Below are 11310 nucleotides of genomic sequence, written 5' to 3'. Positions count from 1 at the left end.
GATGTAGCCAACAAACGCATGGAAGTGTGGAAGAAGCTCGACAATTTTTTGAAAGTTTTGAGACAACAAGTTAGCTATGCTACTTATGCAGATGACTTTAAAAAGACAATAAAGATTTTAATAACTGCTATTACAGATGCTTGGGGAGCAAAAGACATCACATATTACTTGGTGAGTATTCAATTACTTTCTAAAGTCTGGATAGTATTTTACTTTGCATCCTATTGAGTTCAACTCACTTTTTTTTTATGTTTAGCATATGCTCTACCTGCATGGACCATATTTTTCAGAACAAGGACCCCTTGCAACATGGAATACTCAGGGAATGGAAAAATCTCACTATCAAGCGAGGACTTCTTTTTTCAAATGTACGAGAAAGGGAGGTGGACAAAGAAGGAGCAATGCACTAAGGAATTATTCAATTGGTTCTATAGGAGACAATTACAATGGATGAGATCAAACAACCATGCTGCTCAACCACAGATCTGAGATTAATGCTTCACTTTGAAACTTTGTACTGAATCTTTCTAAAGAGATCCAAATTCAAAAAAGATATTTTGGTGCAAAAAATTGTCAAATTTACATCAGTTTTTGATTTTTTTTATATCTCTAGGCATGTCACCCCTATATCTCAAAAACTTTCTTCTTTTATAGCCCCCAAGAAGGTTGACATTTGTCTCCTCAACTGCTGCTGCTGCATAGCTAGAGTAGCAAAGAAAGTATCCTACTCTTGAGGCATTGAATCCTGCAGCATATCCAAACATTCGAAGTGTTGCTGCTCTCTCAAGTAGCATGATCTTGTTTGCATTGATTTTAAGGGGAGTGTACCCTAAAAACCGTGACAATATCTTCAGTGCAAACATTGGCAACTCAGGATCTTCATAGTATTGCATGTGGAAAGCACAGAAGGTGGAACTATCCAATGTAGGCATGTAGTGCATGAGAGAGGAGGCATCCCTTCTTGAAGAGCCCTCTATTGCTTTCCCTCTCGAGCCTTTAGCTCTACCAAGAAAATTGTCTTTGTCAAGGAGTTCAATCTGCAAAACAAGACAATGAGTAATTAAAACTAACTTGAAAAAAAAGAAAGATTTCAATAGGGAGATCACCTTTTGCAATTCATCTTCGGCAATGAATTTTTCTTGAAGGAGATTACATGATCCGGTCATCTCTCTTATGTCAACTTCCTTTCCAATTTTTTTCAACTTAAAGTCTCTGGCAAAAGATTGGATGCCAATCTCAACAAGCCTCTTCTCAAAATCCTCATCTTTGAGGGAAGGTTGGTCCTCTTCCACTCTTCTCATGCACAGAGCAAGTGCATCAGGAGCAGGCAAAAATTCTTTATTGGATGTATGAAGATCAAGTGCCAAAAACTCCTCTTTGACACTTCTGCTGTGTCAATAAAATCTTTGGCCACCTCAGAAGCTTCAGAAATGGTTGCAATACAGTCGTCCTCCCTCATATTAAGCAAACACTGGATATGATGGAGAGGAATATACTCTTTCCCATTGATAAAGAAGTAGGGAAGGTTTGGAATATTAAGGGAAGCTTCAGATATCTCTAAGTCATCTGTTGGCTCATCAATGACAGTACTAGATCTAAATTGAGCAACATCAAAATTTGCACTCTCCTGCTCCTCAGCTGCAGCATCAACTTCCTCCTCTTCTAGAATTTCACTTTTCTCAAGCTGCAAAAATGTGGAAACATTTTTATTTGTTGCCTCATCTGTATCTTTCACTTCATTACCTTTCCCTTGCATGTCAACTTTAAGGAATAAAAAGAAAAGAAAAGCAACTTCTTTGGAACAAGGTTACAAGGTTTTAAATGTAATTGACAAGAAATGGTAGGTGGACAAACAAAGGAAGTCTTCTTAGAAAATCTTCCAAACCTCCTTGTTACTTTGCTCTTCTCAATTGAGTTTGTAGTATATTTGGCTAGATGACAATAAGCCTTCCCATCTAAAACCAAACACTTGCCTTCAACTGCTTCTTCAAACTCTTTGAATTCTTCTGCCAAGAAGTCTTTCAAATGGTCTAACAAAGCTGCAAGATCAAACACAGGGTTGAATATTTCATATGCTTTGGTGTACACCTCCATGTCATCACCATCCATCACAGCCACCAATAGTTTCTCACTTGGACTCTCCTCCAAAATATCATCCCGGCCTTCAATCATGGTAGAGGAAAAGTCGACAGGTGAAGCTAGGTACAAGGTACGGAAATACGCTGAACCATGCGATACATGCTAGACCCAATCTTTGGAACTTGCTCCCTAGGCGTTGTGCGGGACAAAACCACAGCAAAACGAACAACCCCGAACCACGCGATACGCGTTGAACCTAGGCTTTGGAAGTGCCTCCCTACGCGTCGTGCGGGACAAATCCACACCAAAACGTAAAACAACCCCGAACCACAAGATAGGCATTGGACCCAGCCTTTGGAATTGCTTCCCTGCGCGTCGTACGAGACAAAGCCACAACAAAGCAAACAAGAAGTGATAGGGGCCCGAAAGACACGATAGGGGAGGGACCACCGATGTGCAATTGCAAAGGATGAGATCGTGCGGGACGAAAGGATTACCCAAAAATGGATAATATCTCGCGTCGTATGCGACAAGTGAACGTGGAACATTCTTAAAATTCGAGACCAAGCTTTATATAACATCGGAAATATGACTATTAGTGACACGTGTCAACCATGCACACGTGCCACGTGGCCTGCGCACAACGATCGTCGTACGGACGGTCTTATGTATATAAAGCCTTGTCACGTGCTCATTTTGTGCTTTCTCCCATACTCGACATTCGCGTCGTGTCGTCCTCAACTACCCGCACTTTGAGTCATCCGTCCACTAATCCAATCCAAGTTTCTTCTCAAACGACGCGACCGGATGTGTTGGGCATGTGGGCGCACCTTCTACCGCTTCCCATACTCTTAGCATCCCTTACGATGCGATAGGCGCAAGTTGCAAAGTCTCGGTGAGCCTCTCATCGCGTCGTACCGAGGTTGCTGCTCGGCTAATTAAAAGTTTACACAACTCACTTACGACGCTCTATACCATGTCCTAAGTTGTTTGTGTGCCTTCTATCGCATTGTGAAACTCTTGTTTTTTGGAATACTCATGGCATCCCATACGACGCGATAGGCGTATGTTGCAACTGTCAGGTGAGGCTCACATCGCGTCGTGCAGGGGTTTTTGCTAGGCTTACTTAAAGATTTCACACCTCGTATACGACGCAATACTGTGATGTTCTAAGGTGTGGTTGCGCCCTCTATCGCGTCATACAAGGCGTTTTGTGATATTTTTTTGGAGGTTCTGGTAATCACATACGATGCGATACGGACCTATTCCAGAGTCTGGGTCACCCTTCTATCGCGTCGTGTTGTCACCCTTCTCCTCACACACGGCGCGATAGAAACATCTTGAAGGTTGGGGCTTACGCGTCTATCGTGTGGTGTGTTCTTTTCCCCAAATGGCGAGGACTAAGCAAACTGCAAGGAAGGTCTACCAAGCCCCAACTGATCCAGAAATAGGTGATGCTGAGAAAGATGCAGAGAAAGCACCCCCTCCACTACCTCGTCAGAGGCCCAATGCCAGAAAAAGATTGAATTATCAGGTGAAGTCCCTAAGAGAAATAAGAAAAGCACAAAAGTCTACGTGTCTACTGATTCCAAATCTCTCTTTCATGAGAGCTTTCAAGGAGATATCTGATAGACTTGTAAGCATGATGAATATAAAAACTTTTGTCTCAGTAAGGTGGCAATCTCAAGCTGTGATGTGCCTTCAGGAAGCTGCTGAGGATTTTCTCATAGACTTTATGAATGATAGCTACATTGCAGCTACATTTGCTCACAGGGTCACACTTATGAGCAAAGATTTTGTGCTTGTGTCAAGGCTTAGGTACAAGTTTGATAAGGCTCTTGAGCTCATTCCTAGTGAGGATCTTAGAGCCTTCCAAATTTTAAACATCCCTCTTTCCAGGCAGCAGAAAGATTATGGTGTTGTCATTGAGGATGTTACACATGAGTACAAGACAAGAAAGTCCCAGGATATTAAAGCAGGAAATGAAGTTGAGAGGGAGCAAGACATGATATCCGAGGATGCTATCCTTAAAGAGCAAGCTGAAATTTTAAGAGCATCCAACTCTCTTCTTTATGAAAAACTCACAGGCCAAATGGTGGTGGATGTCGTCTCCTTGTTTGGAGATACTGAGGCATATTTGGACATATTCCCTCAAGACACAAGTATGCTTGTAAATCCCAACATTGAGCTTGGTGACACTGTGCTCTATATCTGTCTCAGGTATGTGTTTCTTTGCTAATTATAAGTGCATGTGCAAGACAGACAGGCACAAGGGGCTCATTGGGGCTTGTGTTTCCTTTTCCAGGTGTTTTATGAGGGATCTTCCAAAGGCTCTAGCTATGCAAATTGCTATACTTGACCCTCTAGTGACACAGTGCCTTTTCAACAAGCAAGGAACCCTTTCAAGTTTTTTTGATGATTTTAACATGCTGACCTGCAATTACATATTATACCCCTATGTTGAAGGGTAATTCTTAACTCCTTACATGTTATTTTAAACATTTTGTGGTATTCTTAGCTAATTGTTTTTTATTTTTTAGAGGACATTGGAGTCTTATTATCTTCAATATTTTGGGAAAGATATTATATTTATGAATTGATATCAAGTATCCATGGGAAAAGTAAACTGTAAGTATGAAGCATAATCTATGCTTGATGATGGCCCATTGTTTTCTATTAGTAGCTTTTTGATTCAATGTCTTCTTGCAGTGCTGCCAAACATATTGTTGGTCACCTGAGTATCACAAATAAGGATTACAATATAGAATCTTTCAAGTACTACAATCAAAATGTGCCTTTACAGACAGACTCAACATCTTGTGGATGGAGGGTGCTTGCAAATGCATGGAGATATCTTGAGTCAAGGTGCCGGATGACTACACTCAATGTAAGTGTGGTTCATGTATTTATTTTGATGTTTTATGTATGCATGTCATGTCCTTTAGTTCCTTTTTCTATTTTTTTCAGTTGCATGACTATCCAGAGTCTTGGGTCATGTGGGTGAGAGAGAAGTCTGTTTCTATGGTTTTGGAAAGATCAATAAATCCAAATGATCCAGATTCTCCTTTGCCACCAAATAAAGGTAGAACCACCAAAGGTTTGGATGCAAAGAAAATGGATCAAAAGAAGAAAAGTCCTGCAAAGAAGATCCATACAAAGAAAAAGGATCACAAGAAGAGTCCCGCCAAGGGGAAGAGTCCCACGAAGAAGAAGATCCCTGCCAAGGGGAAGAGTCCTACCAAAAAGAAGATCCCTGCCAAGGGGAAGAGTCCCACTAAGAAGACTTCCAAGGGAAAGAGTCCCACTAAGAGCCCTGCAAAAAAAAGAGCAGATACAAAGGGCCATCCATTCCACTCACCATTGAAATTCAAGGTTCAAAAGCGTCATACAATTAAGAACAATAAGGGGGAGGCACCTAGCTCACCTTTCAAGATACCATTCATGTTGTCAAAGAAAGTTGCCAAATCACCCAAGCCAACGAGTCCTAAGGAGCCCAAAGCACCAACCCCTGCCAAGTCACCACCACCACCCACTCCTGAACTTTCACCCCCTTCTGAACACAAAAGAAAAAGGGTCTCTGAGGATGCAGAATCCTCTCACGCAAAAAGAAAAGTGGAATTTCATGATTGAATAGTCCACAAAAGCTATGTACACTTTTGTTTATTTTGTCCATATGAACATATATATATACCCTTTGGTGATTCATAATTTTGTACTTCAAATACTTAATACCAACTGTCGATTCTTAAATGTGTATCATGATGTCATGTAAGTTTAAAACAACATAAGTAGAGAAAAGATAAATATATTTTCAAAATGATTACAATATTGAACTTGTTTTTTCAAGTCCTTGCAAGTGGCTCAAATACAACTCTTTTTGGGGGAAGGCATGTGATGCAAGAGGTTGAATTCTCCATCCTTGTGCTCACCACAATTTCATCCACTTTGAATCTATACTCGGGAGATGTTTCATCAAGAAACTCAAGAGATTCTCTAACATCATTTAGTCTCCAATTTGTTGTTACTATCAGGCTTCTATACTCGGTGTGTGGATGGACTGTGACCTTTAGTTCAAACTCTGGACAATTTTCCTCAGATTCGAGTGGAACCCAGCTACCTAATTTGCTTCTCCATCTCCTATAGTCGTAGCCCAAAACTAATGATTGACGACATAGTTGATATGAGATAGACATAGAATTTGGGCTTACTCTACAACTAATATTGTCACCAATATGGAAAGTTTCTTTGGTGCTCCATCCGTCTCCAAGAACATTATCCAGCTCACTCATAGAAAGTCTTCTATTAAGCCACATCGTCTTTGTCCTCTGCAAATCCATTTTTTTGAAACATGCCACAAAGATATGTATAGGCAAGAACCATTGAACTTTAATCCTTCTTGATATCCTGCCCGGAGACATAGCTTTAAGGATGTCTTCTTTGATCTTGGATTTGAAGCTTGATATAGTACACGCATCAGGAGCTTCCCAATCAAGTGAACTTATGGTGGAAACGGGTAATTGATGTACTTCTCCATATGCACCTTCTCGTGATGGAGCTTTGTATTCTGCAAAATAGACAAACAAATCCATTGTTTTGTAAAAGGAAGGTGGCTTGTCAGCATACATAGCATCTGCAATCCCTTTATGCATTGCTTTGAACGTCCCACTTAGACTCTCCACAGGCTGCCATTCCACAGCTTTTAAAGGAAATATATCTGGAATGGAATCAAAAAATGAGAAAAACAATGGGATAATGAAAAAATTTCACTGTATCAAATAGTCTTTTTTGTACTTACAGTAAGAATGTAGTGTGGGATGTTCTTCCGAGTCTAACACCATATCCTTGGCCATGTACACATGTTGAACCTTAGCTAGCCAGCCATTGTCGGTCACTTTGAAAGCAAGAACATGACCTTTCCAATGGTTTTTTACTTTATCGCGTTTAGTTCTCTTCACTCTCTGTACACTTTTGCATGAAGGAAGCATTGTTACCCAGTCATTCACACAAAAAGATATGGACTTCCAAAGACCATCCTCTCTAACGTTATGAAAGTCACAAGAAGTTATGTTATGTGAAGGGCGACGTGCAAAAGACGCCATGGAAACTCAGAGATTAGAGAAGAAATAAAGTATAGACGGAAAGACTTAAAACCTCTCACAAACTAGAGAGCGAGAAAGGTATACGTTTGAAAAAAGTAGGTGATTTGTCATTAATGCTCTTGTTTTGAGAGCCTTCTGACATAGATTTCGTATCTTTTGACAACGCTTTTGTGAAATATAAAATAGACTAAAAGAGGAGACTTCATTGCTTTGAGCCACAAATTTAATGAGCTCTCTCGCCGAAAGCACCTAAATATAGCATTTTCAGCCTTGTGATAAAGACATTTAGCGGTTCTCCGCCAAAATAGGACCACCAAAACCCACAATAGAGGAGACAAGAGTGCCATACTTTTGTATACGTGTCAAATAACTATTGGACTATTCCTTAATCCTTAGATTAGCAAATAGCCCTTTTTGAGTCATTTTTGGCCCTAATGTGGAGCTTAGTATAGCAATTTACGGCATTAAATTCTGACTCGTATGGGCCGTTTTAGCCTAAAACCAATTTTTCCTAAAGTTGTGCGTGGAGGCAACGGGTCTCGAGGCTGCTGTGTGGGAGTAGGTTCCAGGCCACTCAGAGCCAACTTTAGCAGCTAGGGGGCGCCCTCTTGTCTTGTGGGAGTTGTCGGAGAGTTTCCAAGCTAGAGAGTGGGTGTGAGAGCCAGTTAGACTAGGTAGCTGGACACTTGGTGGGAAGGTAACTAGACTTGCCAATGCATGAAGTGAGTGCTCACTCAGATTCTTATAGCAGCTAGGTTCGATTTTCAGCCTTGAGGAGCCTATTTAAAGGTGTGCTCACACACACACACACACACACACACACACACACACACATGCTCACACACCCACTCAGTACACACGCACACACACTTGCACACACACCTTGGAAAAGTGCTACCGGCACACATAGTTTTTGGAGAAGAAGCAAAGGGAAGTGTTGTCTGATTCTCGTCTTGAGAACTCCATTGGATCAGAATTTCGAGTAGAATTCATCCCCTAATCACGGTAATATCAATCTATTTTATGTTTTGCTGCAAATCTCTCTACCATTCTCCTAATCTCGTAACTATTATGCTTAATCATAACTAAATTACTCAATAACTACTCTCTAATTCTCCATATCATTAGTCTATTACATAATCATAAAACATAGTCATCCTACGCTTTTGCAATGACACACCTAGTTGCAATTGCAACCATGTGCCAGTGCATCTACGCACGATGTCTTCTTTCAAGATTCAAGCATATGAAGCATTATGAAATTATTTGAGCACACATTCATGCATTAGATGCTACCGTTAATCTAGCAGCAACACACCTAGTCGCAATTGCAACCATGTGCCGAAGCATGAATGACGGGAAGCAACATAAAACATAGTCATCTTGCGTGATTGCAATGACACACCTAGCCGCAATTGCAACCATGTTCCAGTGCATCCACGCACGATGACTTCTTTCAAACAAATGCTCCTGTCATTCTAGCAGCAACACACCTAGTCGCAATTGCAACCATGTGCCGAAGCATGAATGACTGGGAGAAACATAAAACATAATCACCCTACGCTTTTGCAATGACACACCTAGCTGCAATTGCAACCATGTGCCAGTGCATTCACGCACAGTTACTTCTTTCAAACAAATGCTCATGTCATTCTAGCAACAACACACCTAGTCGCAATTGCAACCATGTGTCGAAGCATGAATGACTGGGAGCAATATAAAACATAATCATCGTACGCTTTTGCAATGACATACCTAGCCGCAATTGCAACCATGTGCGAGTGCATCCACGTACGATGATTTGATAAAAGAAATTTTATATCTTTAAGTTTTAACGCAAAAAACTCAAAAAAACATCAATAAAATAAGGAAGGGTTTAAAAAATTACTGCTACACTGCTTTGAGAATGTGGAAAGCTGCCAGAAAGTTTTGTGAAGACTTTTCAATGTACCTCTTTTGTGAAAAAGACAAGCATCGGCGTCGCCTTTATATAGCCACGGCGGGCCCGGCGGGAATGTAGCTTTACCCGGCGGGCCAACTAATTAGCCCGGATCGTAGCCCGGCGGGCTACGAGCCGGTCTCTAGGTCTCCCTGGAGGTCAAAAGAGATGAATGTCAATTAACATAATATTTTTTATTTTGCATTTCAGTTGTTATTAACCTGAAATTATAGTGTGATCACATCATTTTGAAATCCCTGGTACAGACAATAAAATTTTTCATTAACAACACTTATCCTTGCTATATGGGTGATAGCATAAAAAGGTGGTCAGTTTTTGAGAAAAAATTGTGGATCACTTTGGTACTTTCACGTTGGGTGAGGGTCTAAATTAACTTGATTAAGTGTACCAAGATTTAGGAGGTTCATTTCAAGAATACATCATTTTTTGAAATGCAAGCATACTGGCACTTGGGAAGTCCAGTGTGACTGTCGAGGAGCCTTCCATGCAAAGAGGCCCGTGAGCTTCATATGACTTGTTGGGCAAATTCAACGCTACTCTCTACTGTACGACATTTCCACGATCTCCTTCATCCAACATGCAAGCCATTTACTACTCAAGGGTGGTCAGAAGTGTGTGTGTGTGTGTGTGTGTGTGTGTGTGTGTGTGTGTGTGTGTGTGTGTGTGTGTGAGAGAGAGAGAGAGAGAGAGAGAGAGAGAGAGAGAAAGATTCTTCTTGATGGCTGCCCAGGTTTCTTTGTGCATGCCTCTCTCCCTAGTCCTTGTGTGTGTGTGTGTGTGTGTGTGTGTGTGTGAGAGAGAGAGAGAAAGAGAGAGAGAGAGAGAGAGAGAGAGAGAGAGAGAGATGTTTCTTGTCAACTGTCCAATGCTGGGCCATATTTCTCTGTGTGAAATGTTGCTTGATGGCTGCCCAGGTTTCTATGCACGTGCCTCTCTCCCTCCCTGTGTGTGTGTGTGTGTGTGTGTGTGTGTGTGTGTGTGTGTTTGAGAGAGAGAGAGAGAGATGCTGCTTTTTGTCAGCTGCAACAATGATGCATCATGTCTTTGCAAATTATGCTCTCTCTCTCTCTCTCTCTCTCTCTCTCTCTCTCTCTCTCTCTCTCTCTCTCTCATGGTGTTCCATAAATTTGTGAAGATTTGATGTTTTTTAATGGGTACACGGGAAATGAAGACTCCCCCACGAAAGTGCACCTTACTAAAGAAATCGCCCGCCGCTGAGGTGTCATCCGCGCCAGCTTGCATTCTAGCAGCAGCAAGCCCAAGAGTGGGGCAAGTATGTCATCAAAGGACACCTTTCCTGTCTCTGATAAGAGCAATGGTAATCACCCGTTTCCTTCTCATAACTGGCTTACCCTGTCATGATAGTACTTTGTGGTAAAATTTGTGCCTAGTTGTTTTACATGCAAGTTTGTTGTTTTTCTAATCCAATGGTAGCATCTCGGAAGGCACAATGTCCCAAGCAGACCAGATTCTGCTTTACACGACATGACCTACATGAGGAGTACGGTTTGAGGTTGGAAGGCAAGCTATACCAGCATTTGTCTGATGAGGATGTGACATATGAGGATTGGTTGTCAATCTTCACAAAGAAAAAGGAGAAAGGTGGCAGGCTCTTCTTGCATCAAGTGTGGCCAGAATATGCACAAGAATGCAGGTTATTGTTTCACAAAGTGTATCAAGCCATGCCAACCAACAAAGAAATCACGCACAAGTTTCAACCCTTTTTGTATATGAGAGATGTCCAGCTGCCATGCAGAGTCCAAAGGGTCATCGGAAGGTTGCATGGGCTGTTTTTGGTGAGCAAGTCCTAGAACATTGCAAGAAGCTCCCGGGTGGGATGGAAAAAAAGCTCAAGAATTGGATTGATTGCAATGAGGGTAGTGAGCAGGTGACTCACACAACAAAGTTCACTCCCATGTCTCGCGTTGACCATGGGAGGATGAAAGGGAAAGGCTCTATTTCTTGCAGTTTGGGCCCCCAGTCTAATCTGAATTGCAGCTTTGTTAACCTCCAAATTTTGGCAGAAGTGGAGCAGATGTTGGCTGCAAGAAAGACAGAACTAGAGTGTGCGAAAAGCACAATAAGTGCAGCCCAAGTCCAACCTACTGAGGCGGTCCGGGGCGGGCACAAGAAGAGTGGCCTCTAAGCACCCTTTCTAGGATCTCGTGCTGC

The sequence above is a fragment of the Adiantum capillus-veneris genome, chromosome 19, assembly GCF_014529385.1.
Source record: "Adiantum capillus-veneris isolate H3 chromosome 19, ASM1452938v2, whole genome shotgun sequence".
In the NCBI taxonomy this organism is placed as follows: Eukaryota; Viridiplantae; Streptophyta; class Polypodiopsida; order Polypodiales; family Pteridaceae; genus Adiantum; species Adiantum capillus-veneris.
This window is presented reverse-complemented; position numbering follows the sequence as displayed.